This window comes from Mesocricetus auratus, unplaced genomic scaffold (genome assembly GCF_017639785.1).
Source record: "Mesocricetus auratus isolate SY011 unplaced genomic scaffold, BCM_Maur_2.0 Super-Scaffold_100003, whole genome shotgun sequence".
Classification (NCBI taxonomy): domain Eukaryota; kingdom Metazoa; phylum Chordata; class Mammalia; order Rodentia; family Cricetidae; genus Mesocricetus; species Mesocricetus auratus.
Window position 1 is genome coordinate 76,567,481 of NW_024429188.1, and position 24,783 is coordinate 76,592,263.

General features: G+C 40.5%; 1 pseudogene; it reads left to right on the forward strand.

Annotated features, from left to right (window-relative positions):
* The first annotated feature begins 478 nt into the window (after positions 1 to 478).
* On the forward strand, positions 479 to 20,455 carry LOC110342153 (annotated as a pseudogene).
* The last annotated feature ends 4,328 nt before the right edge of the window (positions 20,456 to 24,783 follow it).

Consider the following 24,783-nt stretch of genomic DNA (forward strand, 5'->3'; position numbering starts at 1 on the left):
ATGTTTTAACAGGAATGCTTATGTCTAATTACACATCCAATCCCTCTTTCAGAGTGGCTTGTGACATTTCTTCCTCCATAAACACAGTACGGCATTTGGAAAGCCTTGTTCTTCCCTTGGTTTTTACATTCAAGCCCTCACCATCTCTCAATAGGCTCACTGACTGCCTTCTTCTACGATGGGCATGTATGATTCCCCTGTCTTGCTTGCTTCTGTGCATTGCAAATGTATTTTACTATTGTGGGAGTTGGGATCTGGGGCCTCATAAGTATTTAGCATCATGATTGGCAGCTGGGGTTCCACGAGTTTCTCAGACCCTCTCCAGCACTCCATGTCAGTCAGGAGTGATCCCCAGAGGCAAGTGCACTGCTGAGAGTTCTGGGCCTGGCCTCCAGCTTTTCTACCACTAGGCAGTCCTAAACAAGACAGTAAATGATTCTATGCAAATTCTATCAGTGCTGCTTCACAGGGCCATGACATGAAGTTTCACTATGTCACCCCCAACAAGGCTTCTACAACAGCTGGCACATTCGTGAAGGAAGATGGATTCCAGAGTACTGGGCTATTGTGAAACCCCAGGGGGTTTGCTATGCAGAACCAGGAAGTGCTTCTACAGGACATGGCAGAACCCTGGAGCATCCCTGCTAGTTTCTGTCCTGGGGCTGAGCGGTAGGAATCACGTCCAGTTTCCCTCTGCTCTAGGGCCTTTGGGTCATAATCTTTGAACCTTCTACGTGATCTTTGTTATTTCATGCTGTCTGTTCACTTGGTCGGGGTTGAATGCCTTACCCTGGAGGAATCACACAGAGAAGGACTTGGTATTGTTACAGTGGGCTCCAGGGTGAGTGTGAGTTTCTCCAATCGTGTTCTGACCTATTCTCTAAGGTCACATACCCCAAGTTCCTGGGTAGGCATGCTGAAGCCCAAAAGGTATCTAGAAGGCACTGGTTCCTGTCCTGACTCCTCCATTGCACTGTCCTGTGATCTTAGAAACAGATAATCTTGCCAAGGAAGCACATGGAACCAGAGCATGTGGGCAGAAGGATGAGGGCAACTGTCAGGACAGACACCAGCAGGCAGTGAGAAAACAGTGCCGGACAGAGAAGGAAGTGGAACTAAGATGCAGCTTCGGGGACATTTCAGAAGATCGCATGGACGCTCTGAGAGGTCGTGTTTGTGACAAAGAGCCAGACATTTATGGGCCATGTTTGAACAGTCACTGGATACAGGCTGTCACCTGGGATGATGCGTAACCTTAGGCACCTTAGGCTTTCTTCAAACAAAGCCATTCCTGGAATTGGAATCATCTGTGTACTGTGACCACCAGCATTCCCTGAAGCTGGTGAAGCTTGAGTGTGTCAATAACAAAGCACAGGCCATTGCAAACATGGAGGAGGGGCATTGGAGTTAGACTTCAGTTGGAATACAGGTGCCACATGTTGTAGGATGTTAGGAAAGTCAGTTATGCTCTCTAAAACTATTTGTTCATTAAAGGAAATTATTGGTCTTCCCTGCATGGTTGTTGGGAGAAGCAAGTAGGTAACACGGAGGGAATTCCCCCATAAAGCATCACAGAACTAAATTACTCTTAGATCTTTTCTCCTCTGAACCCAACTATATCATCCAAACAATTGTTTGAAGACTAGTTTGTATTGAAGACATGCTTATGTAAATTGGGATAGTTCTTGCTAACTCATAACTCCAGAAAAATGAAGGCACTTCAAAATCTGCCCATGGCAACAAAATCCCCAGTGTATGTTCAAGCTGTCCCTGGTCTGCCTGTCTGTCATTGACCCAGTCCCCACGAAACACAGATTACTTCCTGTTCCCTCTGTCAAGAAACCTCAGTCAGCATCACTTGGGCATTTCAAGGAAGTGCTTTCTCACCCACCAGGTGTGGGGCCAGCAGGCTGAGTTGCTGTAGGTGGTTCTCAATTACCACTGCTCTGGAACTCAGGGTTCAGCATGGGTCACTGACTCTGGGGAAGGTGGGAAGAGCAAGACATGACAGCAGGAGTTTAAAAAACAAACAACAACAAAAACGCCAGAAAGGGCAGGGCTTTTGCCATGAGGTCTTGGATTTAGTTAGTACTCTTGCAGCTACTGAGACCCAGAAGTAGGCTGCTGAGCCCTGCCTGTGGCTGGCTAGGACCTCCTCCTTGCCTCTGTACAAGTTCCCTGGATCCAGAGATCCCTGACCTTCATATCTCTTCAGAACAGCCCCTGAGGCTGCGGTTCTCAACATGTTTACACCAAACCAACAGTACCCACACCACCAGGAGGAGTATGTCACAAGCACACATTCTCAGACCCTCCCCACACCATTTCAGGTGATTCTGATAGGGGTCCAAGGACAGGACTTGACTCTGGCTTTAGTTGCACAAATAAGGTTGCAAGCACAGGGTGGCTGTAATTTGCTTGCTTTGAGGAGAGAGAGAGAGGGCCTCTGAGACAATGTCTCATGTAACACCATATGGCTTGGAACTTGTAATACAACCATGGATGACCCTGGACTCCTGATCCTCCTGCCTCTACCTCCCAGGTGCTAGAACTACAGTTATGTACCACCATGCCAGGCTATACTTTGCTTCTTCATCTTCACATTTTTCTGGCGACTTTTTCCTTACTGCACAAAAGAATTCACGGAAGACAGAAACACACTGATGGAGAGGGTTTCTAATGCCACACTTCCTAATTAGAAGGCACTCTTTTTCCACTTTACTTTGGATTTATGTCCTGACCAGTGATTTTGAATCAGGCTGGTGGCTGATCTAGCTTGATTTGCACTTAGTGCTTATTTCTCCAGTGGCTCATTGCTACTGCAAAAAGCTTGGCATCCCAAACAGAACATTTGGAATATAATATAAATAAACACTTTGAACAGAGATTCAAGCAATTTCATTACAGCCACTAGCAGGCATGTTTTACAGACTTGATTTTAACTAGACTTGTAAAAAACCTAGGAAAAGCAAACAGATCACCAGAACAGAATGACGATCAAGGGCAGAGGTGAGCAAGGTACACTCTCTCAATGACAGATCAATTAGAGATCTAAATGGATCTAGAAAGCTAAATTAGTATGACCACTGACTGTTACAGGAAGAGAAACCTGTAAAGGGCCACTCCATTGGGAATAATTAAGCTTGGAACCCTCCCTGGGGAAGGAGGTCACTGGGGCACAGTAGGGCTGGCTGAGAGCCTAGAGAGGAAGTATAAGGGACATGAGGAAATTATGTGAGAAGCTCAGGCGGGCACACTAGGAGTGGGAGCTGTAGCCTAGGGGCTGGCGGTGTGAAATATTAGAGGTACAGCTGCATGACAAGTGGGCTCAGGTCCGCTTTAAAAAAAGACAGAAAGCTTGCAGAGGGAGGGGCTGGAGCCTGCAGTTTCTCTGTACCTGACAATCCTGTGCGATGACAATAAGAAAAAGCTCAGTTGTAATGGAAGTAGAATTCCCTACAAGAAATGCCAGGCTGGGAGAAAAATGTGCTCCAGTGAGTAAGTTCTGGCCCGGTAAGCCAGGAGAAAGGCTTGTCTACCACAGTAGAGAACTAAGGCTCACAGCTAAATTTCCACGTGCATATTTTCTGGTCACTGCTTCATCTTGTCTATAAATTGTGAGCGCTAATATGGGCAAGAAGTATACAGACTGAGATGTGATTTTTTTCCTTAATTTTGACCCAGACTGTAAATTTATTCTCTTATTTACATGTTTAGTTGTTGGAGATCAAACAAGACTTTGAACATGCTCAGCAAGCAGCCTCACCAAGTCAGCCCATGCTGTTTAGTTCTCTCCTTTCCCTTCTGTTTGCTTTCTTTTCTAATACAAGGTTTTGTTCTGTAGTTCTAGATGCTCTTGAATGCGTGCCAATCTTCTATTCTCATCTTCTAGAGTGCTGGGGTTGCAGGCATGGGCCACCATGACTGGTTTGTTTCCTCTTAATATGGGTGAGCATTTAGACTCACAGCCAGACCTTATGGATGAAGGCTCCTCTAACAGCCTCTTCCATTTCCTCTCAATGGCCTCACACCCCAAATAAACCTAGGTGAGCCTCGTTTCTTCTTTCTTCACAGTTGGAAGGAAACTACAGCAGGGGCTGAGTTAAAATGAGTCCTTCCCAAAGAATTCTCCTACTTGTGCTGTATGTGTATTTAAAGTGGGCCTCCTCTCTCCCTTCTCTTGGGACTTAGATGGAGACCAAGTACTTGACCATTGGCTTTGAACAGAACATGTGTGCTTAAGAATTTTTGTTTTCCTATCATGACAAATCATAACTGGGGTGTCAGAGTGCTGTAGAGAAGAGCAGAGGGATGATCTGATGATCTGACTACTTCCAGGGACAGGAAAAGGAATGTGTGTTGCTTCAGACAGGCAGATGTATCCTGTTTGTTCAGTAAAATTCATCTTTGTGAAACTTGGTGACTCTTGGTGCCAGCTGGTCATGGGCACCAGTCTTCAGTAGGTAGTCAAGAAGATTTTCTTCTGGCCATGTGGCATTCCGAAAGAAAAACCACTTGTCTAAATGGTATGTGAAGGTATAGATTAAGTAAGTGTTCTGTGTGTTGCTTTATCCATCAGGCTTGTTCCAGGTGAATGAGTATGTTTGGGGAGACATACTTAAATGGTAGAATAAGTAGGCTGTGTGCACTGTGAAAAACATCAAAGATTTTTTATGTTATTATGTGAAATTTTTACCTAAAGGGAAGCATGAACAAAGAAACTGTCCACAAAACAGAAAGAACTGTAAACAAACATTGATCTTGAAAGACGTGCATGCAGCAGTGTTGCAAGGGAAATGACCTTCTGTCTGCAACTTTGAAATTCATACAATAATCAGATGGGTTGATATATGAACAGAAGAACACATAAACAATTGATAAAGTCAATCTAACAAATTGTACATTTACAAAACACTTTTTTTGCTTATCAACTGCATGGTTCTTTTGACTTTTTAAAAGTTGTGAAAATGGAAAATTACACAAACAATATTGTTGTTAGCAGGAAGATGTTGAAATTAGGATCGTTCTTAATGGCCCAATGTGCAAGAATCCAATCTTACATCTATGTTGAATTCCTCCATTCTCATTTCTGGAGTTGGGGAAAAACTTGTGAAATGACAGATGTTGTAATATCATCAACTTAGTGTCCTACTTTCTTCTGTGCTAGAGGTGGAATGTTCATTGGAAAAGATGAACACATCTTTGGGTATATGATACTTGGCTGATAATGTAGTCAAGGTGTTCCCTTCTATACTATTTAGAAGAGATGATAAGGAAGTTAAAATTCACGTAAGTTAGACATGAGTACGCATTTGTGAACTATTTCTTTTGAGCACTGCTGGAGATGGACTCCAGTATTTTTACAGACACCATGGAAGCACTTTGCCTCTGAGCAGCACCTCACACAACAACAGAAATTTGTCATTTTTCTACATAGCTCTGCTAACTGTCTAGGACCCTGCTGGGTAAGATTGTGAAGAAAACTGTCTATCCTACAGAATGTCACATGGATCTATTTTATCAAAACAAGAAATCACTTTCACATTGGTAGCTTGAGCAATATACAATCACTTAAACGTGGAGGATAACCTATGTAAAGATTAAAATTTTAGGTGCCCATGGTTAGGGAACAAAGCAATTGCAAACCTTGTAAAAGACACAAAGTAAAAGATCTGGGTTTCCACAGAAACAGCTGATCTGAACAAAGGGGAGCTCATGGACCCTAGACTGACAGCTGGGAATCCAGCATAGAACTGATCTAGACCCCCTGAATGTGGGTGTCAGTGAGGAGGCCTCAACAACCTATGGGGCCTCTGGTAGTGGATCAGTATTTATCCCTAGCATATGAATGGACTTTGGGAGCCCACTCCACATAGAGGGATACTCTCTCAGCCTAGACACATGGGGGGAAGGCCTAGGTCCTGATATGACAGACTTTGAAGATCCCCATGGAAGGCCTCACACTCCCTGGGGAGCAGAAAGGGAATGGGATGGGGTTTATTGGGGGGCAGGGGAGGAGGGAGAGAGGGGGAACTGGGATTGATATGCAAAAAAGCTTGTTTTTAATTTAAATTTAAAAAATAGAAAAAAAAGACCTGGGCTTTCCATCTGGCAGCCTGTCCTGATCCATATGCTAGATGCTCCAAATTCCCTATAGCTTTGAGCAGAGGCCAAAACAAGAAAGCACCCTATAGCATCCTTCCACTATAATTCCATGCTGTTTGGAGCACGTGACCAGCATACCCTATACTGGCATGGAAACAGCTAAGCAGAATTTATAGCAAGCCTATGAGGATAGTAACAATGTAGGCCTCAAGGACTTAAGAAAGAAGGCATGCCACTTTCAAGGGATAATTATAAGCCTTTGACAAACCACATGTATGTTTTGGGTGCTGGTATCATTAGAGCAAATGAATGATAGGCAAACAAGTAAGCTTGTGGCTACAACTGTACATCATGACCTGGCGTCAGTCATTCCTACTATGTCAGGTGGGCCTAGTAATAAACTTTCATACAGAGGTGGTAGATCCAGCATGAGAAAGACAAGGGGCACAAGTTTCTGTTATAGCTGGTGGTCCACAATCTGGTCATCCACTATGATTTTACTAGCATCTCTTTTTAAGCACACACTTGTGGTATATAGGTATGATTTACCTCTGACCAGCAGACAAAGGAGGGAAATATCCTGAGCTTGGCCCATGGATGAACTGTCATGGTGTGCAGGTGTAAGCTGAAAGGGAATGACAGCCACACTACTCAGAGTGGCTTGGAAAAATGGTGATGAGGGACCCTGACTGGCCATTCATATGAGAGCATCTTATCTGTATAAGAGATTAGCGTCTCTAGCTATCCACATTTTCCTTTCTCTTTCATTGGTGGTGATTCAAAGAGTATTTTTTTAGGTATCGACCTGGTCACTAACAGCATCCCAGTATGGTTCTTACTGAAGTAGTAACAGTTTTTCTTTCACTTTTCAATTTGCAAGATCTTTTTAACATCAGGGAAATTACTGTAGGTGTTACAGATATTTTTTGCTAAACTAGCCTTTATTTTTGTTGCTGTTTTGATACAGGGTTTCTCTGTGTAGCTTTGTAGACCATGCTGGCCTCGAACTCACAGATATCCACTTGCCCCTGCCTCCCAAGTGCTGGGAATAAAGGCATGCGCCACCAGCCAGAGGATGGGGAGAAGGGCTACAGAAATGTTGTCTTCTAGTCATGGCATGACTATTGCACTCATGAACTCATAGCAGGTGTGGTTACCTGCACACAACCTGCACAAGATCAAGCAGCCAAAAATTCCAACATAGATGGGGTAGATGACCTCTAAACCCCAATCCTTACTGAGGAGCTGTTGTCAGTGGACAGTTGTTAGGGGAGGGAGTTTTTTTCTTTATTAGAGTTATATCCACTGGTACATTCCCTGTGATCCAGGTAATACCAGAAACTCACGAACACATAGGAAGCCCTAACTAGACTTAACAGGCTGTTAAAAAATCCAAGAAGTTTAGACGAAGATGTGCTGGGGGGATATTAAGGAAGTTGGAAGGAGAAATGGTGGTAAGTGTGATCACATTACATTGTATGCAGAAATAAAGAAAAATTAAGTATCTTTTGGAAACCAAATAATTCAATTTAACTAAATCTTTTAATTGCCCCCAATACCTTTAAAAATTAATGACTTTTGTTTTTAGACATGAAAGGAAACACGATATAGTAAGGGGTAAAATCAAACTACAAAGTAATATATATAGAACTTTTACCAAGCCCCTTTTGATTATAGGATTCACTGAAGTTCTTTGAAAAGTTGTTTTTTTTAAACCCTAGGATGGGGCCCAGGAGTCTGTAGTTTTTCAAATAAAAGACGTTAAGGAGGAGCTTTATCCACTGTGTGTGTTTAAACATGCTATATATCGTAGAGAAAGGTGTAAAGACACACATAAGATTAACATTGCTTACTCTTGATGGAAGAAACCAGAGGAAGTGAGAACACTACGTCATTATTTATATAGTTCTGTTATTCTTATGAAAATGGGTTTGAATTACTTAAAACTTTCCTTTGATCTGTTGATTTTCAAAGCCACGTCAAAAGCCTTCAAAAACCAGGAGGAACATAAAGCAGTTAGAGAGACATTCAGGAGGGCGGTGCTGATTCTTGGCCAAACAGTGCTTCTCAGCCCCGCTACAGCATCAGGCATTCCCCCTAAATAAAGGCAGCTAATCCTGGCTAGTGGTAGATGAGGCTTGCACCTATGGGACCATGAAATAGTTAACAGAGTTTCTATGTTGTTAAAATGTTGGTTCACACCAAAAATAGTTTATACAGGTTGTGTAACAGCTGCTGTTGAAATTATGTCTAATGGAAGGTTTTGATTCACACCAAAAACACTTACATGTGTTTTGAGTGGCTAAAACTTCTGGTTTCCTAGGAACTAACTATACAAGTCTCCCCTGGGGACTCTGAAATCATCCTTCTTACTTTTTTGCCTGGTTCACTGCCTTGGAAACATTCAAAACAGATTGGCCGATCTGCTTCTAGGCATTGGGATTATGAGACTTGCTTGTCTTTTTATTTAGAAAAAATGTTTTTCTGATTATGCAAGTAATTACATGCTTACTGTAGAAAATTTGAAAAAAGACAGAAAAGTATAAAAGGAAATAAAATAGAATCACTCATAACCTTACTTTTCAGAAGCAACCACTGTTAACCTCTTGGCACATTACCTTCCAATATCATTTCCAGGCACTTTTTATAGAGTTGAGCTCATCTTGGATATAGAATTTTGTATACTGTTTTTATTATGTTGTGTAATATAAATAAGCAATGTCTAATAAGTTACGTATTTACAATGTCTCATCTTCTTTAGATGAACTCTGATTTACTTTACAATTTCCTTTTTAATTCCATTAAGTTGTTTCTATTGTGAAAATAGCGCCAAAGCTCATACTTCTGGGAATAAAACTACATGTGAGGGGATGAGGTGATGACCCATCAGTTAAGAGGACTTTGTCCTCTTCAGAGGACTTAGCTTCCTAGCACCCACATCAGGCAGCTCACAGCTGCACGTGACTCTAGCTCCAGGGAATTGAACGCCTTTGTCTGGCCTCTGCAGGCATCTGCATACAGGTGGTATGCACACACAGAAATACCCATAAATAAAAATAAGTCATAAGACCTTGTAATTGAAGTAACTACCCATATCTAATTCTGGTGATGGTGTTGGCTAACAGCTGTACTGTAAATAGAGACTTACAGTTTTTTTTACCTTATAGTTAACATAGTAAAAATTCAGATATCTTTTTTATGTTCTTTTACATTTTAATTTATTTAATTTAGAAACAATCTTATTTTACTTATCAATCCCAGTTCCCTCTCCCTCCCATCCTCCCATGTCCCTCAACGACTCCCCATCCAATCTCCCATTCCTCCCCAGGGAGGGTGAGGCCTTCCATGGGAGATCATTAAAATCTGTCACATCATTTGGGGGAGGGTCTAGAACCTCCTTCGTGTATCTGGGCTGCAGTAGTATCCCTCCATGGGGAATGGGCTCCCAAAGTCCATTTGTGCACTAGGGACAAACACTGGCTCCACTGTTAGAGGTCCCATAGACTGCCCAGGCCTCCTAGCTGGTACCCACATTCAGAGGGCTTGGTTTGGTCCAATGCTGGTTCCCCAGCTTTACGACTGGTGTCCATGATCTTAAATCCCCCAACTAAGGAGGCTGGATTCCAGAAAACAGAGGACAAGGAAACAAATGACATTATAGTTACAGTGAAATAAAAAATGAATATGAAATCCTAAGGCCCAAATCTAATGAGCTTCCAGAACAGTGACAACAATGGTATCTTTATATAAAGTGAAAATGTCAATATATCTATTCTTGTATTGTGCTTTGTTCTTATCTGAAGTGTTCAGTCAAAAACTTGCACATAATTGTTTATTCTGGCTGAACTCTGCCAAAATTGCCTTGTTCAGGTGAGCTGCATGCTGCTAGATGTATAAATGCCACAGGAGATAGCTCATTAAATGTTTTTCATTTACATTGTGTGCCTCTTTTCAACTGCACACTTGCGACAGATGGAAAGATAGACACTTTCTCATTCTGCTTTGACATTCTTTCAAAACTTCCTAAATAACAAGGCAATAGGTTTGTTATTTATTTAAATATTAAAATATAATTCCATCACTTCCCCCTCCCCTTTCCTCCCTCTAACCCCTCCCATGTCCCCTCCCTTCAGTACCTCTTATATCCCTGCTTTCACTCCTTCTAAGACTGAAGGCTGTAGTTGTTTTAAAACAACGCTCTCCCCAAAGGTGTGACTAAAGAAAAACATGAAAGAAGGCTAGTAAAATGTTGCTTGTTTTTAAAAGCACAGATTGGATATAAACTATGCTATTCTTCAACCGCCGAGTGAGTGTGCTCATAATTTTCCATAAGATAAAGAAAGAAATGGAAGGAGAGACAGACAGACAGACAGACAGACAGAGAGAGAGAGAGAGAGAGAGAGAGAGAGAGAGAGAGAGAGAGAGAGAGAGAGAGAGAGAGACTTAAGAGTGGGATTCGGTAAGAGAGAGAGAAAGGGACCAAAGAAACTGAAAAGCATCTAAAAAGAAAAAGAACAAATCCAAACATCCATACAACCGTCATAGAAACGATAACATTTCACTTGGTTTTGAGTTAGAATTTTCTCACCTGTAACCCATTTTCTAAAATAGTTAGGTAACTGCACAGCCAATTTTAAAGGATACACTCAAATATGTGGGTTTCTTGACCATAATAATTTAGCTGTGGTAAGCAGAAATCCTACTGACTCCTAAATAATTGAAGAACTCACATTGCACTGACTTCGAAGCTGTACTGTAATCAGTCACCACTACCTTACAGTCCTTGCAGAAAACAGAGGTAGGTGAATGTGACTAACTTTACAGTTTCGAAGAGGCCAACCAGGCCCACAGATAAAAGCACTACATAGAAAAGCAGCATAGCCCTCACCCCACCCCCCACCCGGCACTGCAGACTCCCTCAGCAGAACCAGTTATTCTAGCCAGTTTTTCCAAGTCTGTCCCAGGCTCTGGCATGTGATACGGTGATGTTTCTCTCTACTTGTCTTTTCCCCTCTAAAATGACAATGATTTTGAAGTCAAGCCTCTATCTCACCCAGTTTGTTGTTGTTTTATTTTCATAGTACCCAGCACAGTCCCTGGAAAGTTATAGGGAACATAAATACATGAGAAATGAACAAAGGAAGAAATAGACAAAAGTCCTGAAACTGGAGCATGGAAATGGATGGATAAGATCTGGGCTGGCTTATAGGTTCTTAGCTGTTAACAGGCTTAAGAGAGTTCCTTAACCTCTGTGAGTCGCAGCTGCAAATTAAGAATGACAATGCCAAACTTTCCTACTTCACAGTATTATTGCAAAACTCAGAATCCAGTGGAAGTAATGCATGTGAAAGTATTCTCAAAACCAGAAGGGAAGGAGGCCATCTGTGCTGTGTTCAGAGAGACAGCTAGTGTTTGGGGCTGCTTTTACTGGATCCCTGTGAGACCAAACCAACGTGATGTGGGTAAAACACTCTGCAAAGCACCTGAGACAAAACAACCTTTCCAGAAATGGTAGCGAGCCTGAATATTCTCTTCAATGTGAAAGGGCCCATGGTGGTGACATTATCTATGAGTTACCATTATGGGCTAATTAGTCTTGAAAATGACTATCTGACCTCGGATGTCATGATGGTCACTGTCTTCTTGATCCACATATATGCTGTCATAATGCACACATAGCACCTTTCCAGCCAGCTGTCAGTGCTCTTAACCGCTGAGCCATCTCTCCAGTCCCTTTCCAGCCAGCTGTTGCCTTCACTGAGTCTGAGCATGCTCTTTCTCGGTGTGTATATGTGTATATTGCATATGAGGATACGGATGTGTGCATTTATGTGCATGTATCTGTGTCTAAGTGGATGTGTTTATATGAATGCATCGTGTTGAGTCTGATGATAGTCCCAACTGAAGTATACATATCTTTATGTTTGTCTGTGGAAATACGTGTGACTTGTTATGCTTATATGTACATGCATGCTTGCTTGTATAAACATGCACTGTGTGCAGTCATAAGTTTATGTATTAATATATATTTGTTTTAATACATGTATCTTGATAAGGATTGATCACCCTGGCTGATTTGAATGCAAATGGGTCCAAGGTTAGAGAAGGCACAGGCTCAAACACTGTTAAGATGGATTGGGGTACATGGCGTAGCATTGGGATGAAGCTTGAGCAGGCCTGGCTAGGAGGGGATGGAACTTCATGGCACACACAGACAAAGCTGAGGCAATAGGGGCGTGAAGGAGAGGACACAGATCCGAACATTGGAATGTCAGCTGTGGCTACAAGAAGGAGAAATTACAGGCTGGTGAGGACCCTGTGCACGGAAAACCAAACACGCTGCGCCCTGGGGCCTCCACTGAAGAATGTGGAGAAAAGGGGAAGAGCTGCAGTGCTCAGGGGACCAGAGGGTCAAGAGTCATATCTGCAGCACTTGGTAATTCCTACAGAGTTCTCTCACAGAGCATCAATCTGAGTCAAAAATCAATGCTGAAGCAAACAGACTTGGCATTAAAGACACAAGAAACCCCCACATTTCACTTTGATGGAATGTTGCACTGGAGTGCAGAATCAGAAGAAACTCGGGAAGGAGACAGTATTTTAGGAACCAGAGACTCAAATAGGCTGGTTCCCCTTTCCCCTAAGTCTGTCCATGGATGACTTCACTGTGTTCATGTTATTTCAGAGAACCACAGACACTATCTAAAAGCTGAAGCCTTTATTGGACTGCCAACTCAAGATTTTTATCTGCTTCGTTTTAGATTTTCCATGACACTCAAGAGGAAGAAAGCTCAGAGGACTATGTAGTCGTCTAAGAAATCTTACATCTGCATTTTCTTATTGTCTCACTTGGGATGATGAAAAGGCTGGGGCAGGGCTAATTTCTCCATCCCTCTCAAATGCCCTTTCCTCAGACAAACCCAATATTTTGTAGCAAATGAATACAATAGACAAGTGCATGTCTAACAGAGTCAACTGGTTTCTGGGTCCAATGCTCACAAACTACGTATGCTAGATTACTTCTAAAAGATGACCACAATCCACAATAACCCACAGGTTCATTTTAAATGGAACTGGGGATGTTCCTACCACAAAATCCAAGGAGCTATTTTCTTTCTTCCCTTTATTTTCCCTTTGGTATTTTGTAGCAACAGGGTCTTACTATGGAACTCTGGCTATCCTGGAACTCACCATGTAGACTAGGCTAGCCTCAAGCTTACAGAAATCCACCTGCGTCTACCTTCCAAGTGCTGGGATGAAAGTTGTGATCAACACCAGGCAGAAGAGGCTATTTTTAATACAGGCTACCCCTGGTATTAGTCTGGACAAACAGGATGCAGTAAGTATGAACTGAAACTAGATCTGAAAAGACCCCAATAGCTTCTGGTTTTGAACATTTTGGAAGTTTCCCTATGGGAAGAGACTCTCTATGGAAGAAAACTGGGACATGCCACCCAAGATCCGGAAGCAAAAGGCAAGACACGTGTGATGTACTTTGGCTCCTCTAATCTCAGTTTAGACCCCTCAGATGACACACATGAGGCTTCTGCTTTTAATTGTCTCACTTTAGATGGATGACACAAAAAGGCTTGTGGCAAAACACTCTGAAAAAAGACTGCCTTTAATCCCAGCACTTGGGAGGCAGAGGCAGGCAGATCTCTGTGAGTTCGAGGCCAGCCTGATCTACAGAGCGAGTTCCAGGACACCTTCCAAAACAATACAGAGAAACTGTCTTGAAAAAAAAACAAAAAAGAAAAAAGACTGCATATGGTCTGAGCTTCTGAACCACAAGATGAGCAATGAACGTCATTTTGTCACTGTTATGCAGCCATTGATAACTAACTAGAACAAAGAATCCAAATTCAACTAATCATGCAGTAAGCTGACTCATACAGGTTATGTATACCTCACCCACTTTACAACAGATGGCCAGGCAGGCCCTGACAACAACTAAACAGAATGAACTTTGTGTATACTCCCTGCTTTTTTTTAAACATTTTTTTAGATTTTTAAAATTTTATGTGCATGAGTGTTTTTTTCAGAATGCATGTTTATGCAGCAGGTGCACACCTGGGGCCTTCAGGTGGATTATCTGGAATTGGAGTTATGAATGGTGAGTCACTATGAGGGTGCTGGGAACTCAACCTTGGTGTTCTGCAAGAGAACCAAGTGCTCTTTCTTAACCGCTGAGTCATTTCTCCAGCCCACTCTGCTTTCCCAAGTAATCAAAAACAAGTACTCAGCAGTCACAGATTTCAGAACACCTTTTGAAATGCTCAATTGTGTTTACTCCAAGTTAGGACTACTAAAATCAGAAAGTTACTCTGTTAATCCATGAAACATTCCAACTCATCTAACCTTCTTCAACAACCTTCTTTAAATTAATAATGCTATTTCAGTTTCACAATTGAGAAAATTGTGATGTAATTCATTAGTCTAGCTATGAATTATATGGGGAAAATAGGCCACCAAGGTCATGTATTTGAAGAACGTATCTTGTGTCTGGCTCCTTCCTTTCACTCTCTGCTTCCTTCTTGTCTTTCTTGCCTAGTCACAATGCTTCTGCCTACCATAGACTTAAAAGCAGTGGAGGCACTTTAGCAGGGATTTAAATATCTGAAAATCTGCCCAAAAATCTGTCCTCCATTAGTTTATTAACTCAGTTATTTTGTCACAGGGACAAAAAATTAACAAGCACACACACACATTTAACCAGTATATCATTAACACACACATATAGCACACACACACACACACACACACACACACACACACACACACGGAAGCATAGGGAAGGAGAGGAGTTAGTAGTCTCACCTCTCATCCTCTGTTGTTCTTACCTCCAGTTCCATCATTCCAGGTGTCAAGTAGAAAATTCCCTATCCTGCCTTCCCATAGTTACATTGGACCAGCAAACTGTTGATGTGCCATTTCTTAAATAAGTCAGACAGAATTCAAGTGCTTCTTTATACTAGGAGACATGTCAAAGCACATCCATGACAGCATTGCTTTATAACTGTCAAATGCTAGAAACACTCGGGATGGTCATCACAGTTCAGAAAGACAGATTGTGTGACATTCATATAATAGAATAGTGTACAGCAATAAAAGTGAACCAAACACAGGCTTCTACAGTAGTATAGAAAAATGCCTCAAAAACATGGAGGGTTGGTAGTCACAAATAAAATATATACAACAAATTACAAGTACGTAAGTTTGAGCCTATGAAAATCACAATTAGATTGTTTAGGGATGCTTATGAGGAAGATAAACTCACAAAGGAAAACAAAGAAATTGTGTGAGATAAGAAATGTCATGAGTGCAACAGAATGGTAGGGAGGCAAGGATTATTGAGTTTTCTTTTCTTGTCCTGATCAGCCATCACATAAGTGACAGCATTACAAATATTCTTTTGCCAAGTAGTTGTCTTTTGAATGTTTCCATTTTTTAAATACAGTGATCACTAGCTAAGAATTGGGATAGAGAAGAAGGTATAGGAGACAGAACATAATGAAGGCCATGTGATGGGAAAAGCTGGAAAGTAAACAAAATAAGGAAGTGTAGTATTTTCCTTTTCTTTTCTTTCTTTGTCTGAGGCAGGGGCAGATAGGGTTTCTCTGTGTAATACCTCTGGCTATTCCAAAATGAACTCTGTAGACCATCCTGGCCTCGAACTAACAGAGATGTGCCTGCCTCTAAGTGCTGGGATTACAGGTGTGTGCCGCCACCACCTGACCTTTTATTTTTCTTTTAAGAAAGCTTTTGAATTTAATCTCTTTCTTTGTGGTTTTCTGTCATGTAAAATATTTTATTAATTGTAATATTCTATTAATATTCCAATAATTATTCTGTCACTTTCACTTTTCAAGACAGGCTTTCACAATATTACATCGTTTGAGGAAGCTATAAGAGGAAAACAGAGCAGGTATAATTTTCTTTTTTGAGACAGGTTTTTCTCTGCTCTGGCTATTCTGGAACTCACTCTATAGATCAGACTGGCCTTGAACTCAGAGATCTGCCTGCCTCTGCCTCCGGAGTGCTGGGATTAAAGTTGTGTGCCACTACTCTCTGACTTTTAATAGCTATTCTTAACATTTAAAATCTAATGTTACTTAATGTATATGAATGAATTAAAGTAGGTATGTTATTAACTGTAATTAAGATACAGTAATTTTGCATTGTTTATGATTTCATCTGGTACTTTAGAAAAGCCCATGCAAGTCATAGTTACACAATGATACACAAAGATCATATGAAGATACTTTGTCTTTCTACCTTCCTCCAATATTTTTGTTGTTGTTTTTTTAGACAAGATCTTGTTGTGTAGCACAAGCTGGCCTTGATATCACAGTCTTCCTGCCCCCTGCTCCTTAATGCTGAGATTACAGGCTTGTAACTCTATACCTGAATCCTCCTCCCCAACTTTTATCCCAAACATCTTTAGGGTTAAATACTAAGTATTATCTTTATTTAAACAGCTATCCATGTTTATTACATCTCTGTTTTATTACAAGTTCTAAAAGTCATTTTTAAAACATCACAGTGTCAGTATTTTAATTAATCATGCTGCTATCACAGCATGAGCTATCAATATGTAAAAGTACTTGAAACCAATTGCAATCTTAAATTTCACTCAGAAGAATTAAATAACAAAAGTTGCTATATATACTATGCATATTTCTACCACACCGCCTGCAAACTTAAGACAAAACTGAGCATTTCAGTTATGGCACATTTTAATTGCAGATCAATATCCATTATTACAGAATCTCAAGTATCATATAAATTAAAGTTTTCTTGCAGACAAATACGCAAACCGCATAACTGACAGGAGTCCCAGCTCAGTTACACTTCCTGCAAAGTTCAGATGGTGCTGTCTGCAATAGCATTTGTGGTCTTGCTGATTGGTTGAAAACTGACAGGTACTCTCAGTAAAAACAGCAGGGTTGGGACTTCTGGAAATTATTTCCCCCATAAAAGCAATGAGAATTCTATCAAAAGAGGTCAATGTGCACATTTTTTAAATTTTTTAGAATTTAACTGAAAATTTGTAATAATCCAAAGAGCATATATTCACAAAATTGTTGAATTTTGTTAAGAATGAGCAGTTTTGTGCTTTTAGCTTGGCATAATTCTCATTTTCTCTTTCCTCTGCCCCATGGTAGGCTTAAAAACTAATCATCCCAACATCTCTTTGAAAATCAGTACCCTAACAGCCAGTGGTCCAGGGACAAGTTTGCAGTTTCTGCTAAGTTCCATATCAGGTTAACTGCCATGATTACCATGCCTGGAAGTTCCCTGGAAAATTACTTCACTAAGGCCCATCTTTATCTGACTTGAAAAGCCTTTTCCCTAGAAGCATTGTCAAAAACAATCAGTGGCAATTGCTTAACACAGCAGCAGCCCGGGGCTGGGAGGACACATGGGACAAAAACAAGCCGTCAAAAATCTTAAAATGAAAAGGCAGAGAATGAGTTGTTCAAAGGTTTTCTTTTCCTTAAGTATCAACAAAATCCTTGGAATATGGAAGGCCATTTGCATGAGGAGAGCTGTGTACCTGCTCAGAGCTATGAATCTGATATAGAAGAAACTCAATCAAAGCAATAAAATTGATATTAAAAGAGAATTTACTAATAGATTCGCTTAGGAGACATGAAACCACACAAGTGAAACTTAGCTTAAGGAGCATTGCCTCAGGTCTATGCCTAAAGATAAGTAGCAGGCTAACCAGGCCTGATAGAGATAAGGAAAACTTCAGGATGTTAAGATGTAAATGATAGTTCTCCAGAATTGATAACCTTCCGGCCCCATTCCTATGCAGAAGGACACAAGCTGACTTACAACCAGTCATTAAACCCATCTCTATATCAAAGAACATGCCTCTATCAGGCAGCCTAAAGAACCCAGTTCTCTTCTTCTGCCAGGTGGGCAAGATGACCCTTGATAGCAACTCTTTGAAAAAGCAATACTGGAGTGTTTAAAATAATCTGGCAATATGCAGTATCTTTTCTGTGTAAGATTCCCATCTGCCTTAGTGGCCAGACTTGCTGGGGCCTGTCTCTGTTTAAATTGTTCAAATTGTAACCTGGGGCTAGGACCCGAAAGAGAATAAAGTTCGATGGTGTTTGTGGAATGCATATACCTAAAGTGTATATAAGATGGCAAAATGTATTCTAGGCCAGCTTCTCTTTGAGCATTAGCAAAAGTTGGGCATATGGTATTATTAAGGAGCTTTTGTTTTTATTAATCTCTAGATGTGCAGAGTGATTTCTCACTTGGAAGGCATATTCTTTATATATAACACATCTTCCCAGGAAAACTCAGAGAGGGCTCTAACTTCTCAATCCTAGCTGACCTTGACACTATATAAGTCAGGAGTGATGCCTAAAACAGAATTAGCAGTTGTCCTTGAGTGCCAGTGCACATCCCAACCTCCACACACAGCCCCTTGCAAAAGGCTAGGAGAGGTATTGGTTTTAGACATTTAAGGAATTGTTCTCCGCAAACTACCTGGACAATAAGTTGAAGGAGCAGATATCTCACTACACTACACTACACTACACTACACTATACTACACTACACTACACTACACTACACTACACTACACTACACTACAAAGAAGAAAGGCTTAAAGATTTAGGTCAGAAAAGTCTGTAAGTAAACAATAGATAGCAAACCCTGTCAATCCTTTGGGAGGTTCCAAAGTTATAAATTTATAGTATTTAAAACATTCACTTTTCAACAAAAAATTATGATACGTAAAAATAGCCCCCATAGAAACCATGATCAAAAAAGTACTATTGGAGTTAGATGAGAAGTCTAAATATGCCATTTGATGTACATTAAGGGAACTAACAACTGGGCATCTGTGGCAACTGAAAAAGGAGTTGATTTGTCACTGAATTACAATGAATTTAGAGCTGTATGGGAGGTACTATTTATATAGAAAAATGAAGTATATGATAGAATGTAGCAAGCAGTCCTTCCTCATCGGGACTACAAGCCTGCAAATAATGACACACTTATTAATTAATCATGAAATCTCAGCCTATAGCTTAGGCTTGTTCCTAAGTAGCTCTTATAACTTAAATTTACCCATTTCTATTCATCTACATTCTATCACATGGTGTTTCCTCTCTTCCATCTTGGACCTCTTGTTTCCTCTCCATGTTTACTGGAGACCCTTGAGTTCTCTTTTTCTTCCTTTCTCTCCCCAGAAATCCTGCCTATGCCTCCTGCCTAGCTATTAGCCATTCAAATTTTATTATACCAGTCACAGCAATATAACTTCACACAGTGTACAAATATCCCACAACAACAGAATTCATTGATTGTAGCTCAGGACATGATTTCATTCTTTGAGTGTGGTAGCCCAATTAGTCTAAAGCCTGTCAATATTTGTGTGCTCTGTTTGTGAAGCAAGTAGACATTCTGAAACAACTCTCAACTCCTTTATGTAAAAAATGTCAAAGATATTTTCAGTCACTAGGAGCTTGGGCACAGCATGCTTTAGAATTCATGGAACTTCTTGCCTTTGTGTAGGAAAAAAAATCAAATTTTCTGCCAGTAAAGTAAAGCTTGTGGTGCATTATTTGTTTGGGTTGAGTCCGTCATAAGAGACTTGAAGTTAAATTGGCTATACAGAAAGAGGTGATGAGTGGTGTTATCCTTTAGTATTTGTGCTGGATTATGTTTTTTAGTTCCAATTTTGCTAGAGATTGCCATAGAGCAAAAACTAAGGATTTCTGGAAGGCTATGATTGAGGTCAGGCAAAAGATGGTACAAAAAATAAAGACCTGTGCTATCTGGAACAGCTGATTCTGAATTTGGAATGCATTAAAACCCACTTCATATCAAATAAATTTGTGATGGACTGGATTGTTATTATTCCTCAAAACAATGAGTTCTAAAGATAGAATTTTTCCAGTGTACAGTTCTCTCTCAATACAAAACATCACAAAGACTGATCTCAAAGGATATCCATAGCAACAATACAATTCCAAAAACACTTTGTCCTCCTGTGGAAATTGTTCTAACATGCAAGAATAATATCTGTCTGTCTATATTCAAAACTGGTACACACACACACGTTAGTACAAAGTCTAAGAAATATGAACTAGATATGTATGAACATTCAAGCTACTATCTACCTCATAGATGCCAACAAGTTGCAGATTTTGATGTGAGTATTTTCTGAACTCATCTTTTGATAGCCCATGCCATCCCAAACAGTTGGAAGAGTTTATTGTGATGGGATGCAACACAGTCCAAGATCTAAACTGTAGTGCATATTTGGGAATGATATGTTTTGGAAGTATAACATGGAGGAAGTCTGTCTGGATACAATAAGCTTCTAAAATGAATACAAATTTTTGAAGCCGTCTGTAGTATGTGTCTATTGCTCAATGTTGCTCTCGCTGGGAGTAGGTTTTGATTTTTGTATGTTTACCTTTCCTTTCCCTGGAATATGCTTGACATTTGTTATCATTGAATATAGTTTTGGCATCAGCCTTAAAACCTTCTTTTTAATGATTTATTTTTATTTCCTGTGCATTGGTGTTTCCCTGCATGTATGTCTGTGTGAGGGTTCAGATTTCCTGGAACTGGAGTTACAGACAATTGTGAGCTGCCATGTGGGTACTGGGAATTGAACCCAGGTCCTCTGGAAGAACAGCCAGTGCTCTTAACCGCTGAGTCATCTCTCCAGCCCCAAAACCGTCTTCTTTAGACAAAAAGGGAAATTAAAGTAGCATCTTGCCTATGAACCTGTAACAGTGGCCACACCCCTTTGGGCGTGGCTTCAGGTGTGGAGGGAAGTGGAAAGAGGAAAGCTCTGCAGTCTCTCTTGGGTCTGGAATCTGATCAACAGGGCAGAAAAATGCTGCAGCAGTTTTTTTTAAATTGCTCTGTGTAAGTTGTTCCCCAATAAAACACCCATTTATCATTTATATTGGGTCTAGTGAACTCACTATACCCGCGCCTTCAATTAGTGCCCATGAATAGAGTCTTCTACACCCTGGAAAACTATTGCTGGGGTTTAAATTGAATAACTAACTGTAACTTAAAAGGTCAGTCTGTCAGCAAAATGAATTCATAATTTCAGATGGGGTATGAATCAAAAAGAGGTAGAAGTAAGCCAGACAGTGGCGGCACATGCCTTTAAGCACAGCACTCCGGAGGCAGAAGCAGGTGGGTATCTGTGAGATCGAGGCCAGCCTGGTCTACAGAGTGAGTTCCAGGACAGGCTCCAAAGCTATAAAGAAACCCTATCTCAAAAAATGTAGAAGTATACTGTATTAACATAGTATAAAGTAAAAGTAAAGGAGCTTGCAACATACAGAGAAAACATAGATATAGATGAAAAAAGATATACCGAGGTTTCCTTGAGAATCTTGAAGATGAAACACTTAGGAAAAAAATGTCAGTACTTAAGATTTATTCAGCTAACCCTGAGGAAAGTGACACAGAACTTGAAGACATGCCTTAGACCAGGTTACAGTGCTTAAGAACCTTCAGATTTCCAAGATGCCATTGGTGCAGAGGGTGCATTAATGATGACATGATGAAGTCATGTTTAGTTGTGGGCTTAGGAAGTTAGAAAAAAACATTGCCATGTATTCCATGTATTCATCCATGTTTGGAAAAGAGAAACTGTAGTTTGAGACCTGAATAAATATGACTATTTTGGTTGCTCAGATATTACTATTTGTTTATTTAAATCACCAAAAACATTTGATAAATTTGAAATTATAAATAGCAAAAGGTTAGAAAATGTGATTTATGTATTTAGTTTTTTTTAACTTCCATTATCAATATATAAAGTACTATAGTATTTCGATATGCTATGGTGCTGGTAAATGCTTTAACTGAATTCAAGCATAAAACCAAGCTTTTACATTTGTTTCACACTGATTGATTTATGAGCATATGAGAAGCATGCATAAAGAATGCTTCTTAATATAAACTTGTTATGCACATTGATCTACTTTAGATCAATTTTATGTCCTGGGGTAGGGAAATTATGTTTCAGTTTATCACTGGATATTAGGGAACAGTGTCAATTGTTTTGTTGTTGGTTGGTTGGCTGGTGTTTTGAGACAGGGTTTCTCTGTGTAACAGCACTTGCTGTCCTAGCTCTTACTCTGTAGATCAGGCTAGACTTGAACTCACAGAGACCCGCCTGCCTCTGCCTCCCAAGTGATGGGACTAAAGACATGCACCACCATCGTTGGCAAGTGCCAATTCTTTTCTTCATAAAATTAATATCTTCAAGAAAAAAAAACAAAGCTGGGCGTTGGTGGCGCATGCCTTTAATCCCAGAACTCGGGAGGCAGAGACAGACGGATTTCTATGAGTTCGAGATCAACCTGGTCTACAAGAGCTAGTTCCAGGACAGCCTCCAAAGCTACAGAGAAACCCTGCCTCGAAAAACCAAAAAAAAAAAAAAAGAAACAAACAAACAAACAAATGGAAGTTATGTTTCTAGAACTAAAGAGAAATATGAGAATAATGTCTCTTTCTATACTGATATTAACTGCATCAGTAAAGAGAGAGAAAATGAAAGCTAGACCAAATAGAAATTAATAAATTGAAAAACCTAAAACATGAACAGAAGATTTCAAAATAGACTTGAGTAAGGATAGGACAGAAGAGTTAGTGAACTTGAATCTAGAGCAATTGAGGTTATGATATGTGAAGATCAAAGAAACAAAAGAATGAAGAAAATCTAACAGAGCCCCGGGGATTGGGTGTGTTGAAGTCTATTAGACATTGCTAATTAATCATTATGGAACAGAAATCAAAACCACACTGAAATAGCACTCCACACCCTTTGGAAAAACTACAATTAAGAAGGTAATAACAAATGCTGGTGAAGATGTGGAAAGGCTGGAACCTTCGTACCCTGCTGGTAAGAATGTTTCTTAAAAGGTTGGATACAGAGCAGTCACATAGCCCAGTAATTCAGGTCCTAAATATGTGTACGGAGAGAAATTAAAATATTTGTTGACACTAAAACTTATACATGAATGTCCATAGCAATTTATAATAGACAAAGTCAAATGTCCACACACTGATCAAGAAAAAACCCAGTATATAATACCCACATGATGGGATAATATTTAGCTACTGAAAGAAGTCCTGACATACAAGACAAGGTTGAACCCATTTAACCCAGAACTATGGGGTCTTTCAGGTTCACAAGGTCAGTCAAGCTATTTACCAAGTAAAGCATAGTCACTCCATTCTACCAGTGAGGCTAAGGCTCAAAGACTGGTGCGCCAGGATTATCTGTGTGTCATAGCACGGAGGATAGCAGAGTTCAGGCCAGCCTAGGATGAGCTAGTATTTAGATCTCAGTTCTCTCTGCCATGTGCTTTGGGGAATATACGTTTTTGTTTTCAGCTTTTCAGTTAAAAAATTACTCCTAGGACTACTTGAGTGGTCAAGAACCTAAGAATAGGTAGGCTGAGGGCCAAGGGGGAAATCACATACTATTGTTCTGCTAGAAGACTATAATAATAAAATGGTTCATAATGAGACTCTTCTATATCCATAGATCAGTGCCTTGCTCAGCCATCCTCAGAGAAGCTTCCTCCTGCAGTAGATTGGAACAAATACAGAGACCTGCAGCTGGACAATATGTGGAAAGTGAGAGACCTTGGAACACTCAGTCCTAAATGGAATGTCTCCCTCCATCAAATCCTCCCCTCAGGGCTCAGGGAACCCTGCAGAAGAGATAGAAAGACTGTCAGAGCAATGGGATGGAAGATACCTTCTAGACACAACAGGACTCACACAAATGTAAACTCACAGAGTCGGTGGCGGCACACAAAGGACCTGCACAGGTCCAAACCAGAAGGGGTCCCAGCGCTGAGAGGCGGAAGTGGACATGATCTCACGCCCCCTAAGCCAGAAGCTGTTTCCAATTGTCATCAGCTTGCAAAGGACCAATTTGTTTTCTCCAACAGAGTCTCACTGGGAATATAAACCACACTTAAGGTCAGGATCCATTCCCAGCAGTAGGAGGCCAATTCAAAATGAAGTCAGTGGTATTTTTGAAGGTCTTTTTTCTTTACTGGTCTTTTGATTAAATATTATGATTTTCAATTTAAAAAAATTACTCCTATGTAAAAAGCTATCTGGGAAATGAGAGGACGCTTTTAAGCCAGAATCTATGAGATCATAAAGAAGAAAATATTTCACCTTTTTAGTTCTTTTTTTATTTTTCTTTTATTTTACATACTGACTACAATTTCTCCTCCCTCCTTTCCTCCCATCCCCTCCCCCTCCCCTTCCTTGTAACCTCTACCCCCAATCAACTCCTCCATTCAGCAGGGGTATGGCCACCCATGAGATTTACTAGGAAAGACCGAGAGCTGGGAGAGCAGAAAGCCTGTGCAGCTATGCACACTTTAGAAAATCCTGGTACTTTTCTCAACCCAATTGCTTCTAAATAAAGGAGGTCTAAAGAGACAAGGGTGACTTTTTCCCCATTATGTTTCAGAAAATTCTAGGTTATTGCTATGGGCTAAACTTTGTCTTCCTCACACTCATTTAAAGCCCTCAGCCACAATGTGACTACCGAGTTCGGAATAGGACCTATCATTATGCTGATGATAAAGGTTAGATGCAGTCCAAGATTGGAGCCCTAGAAACAAAGGATTTGTGTCCTTAAT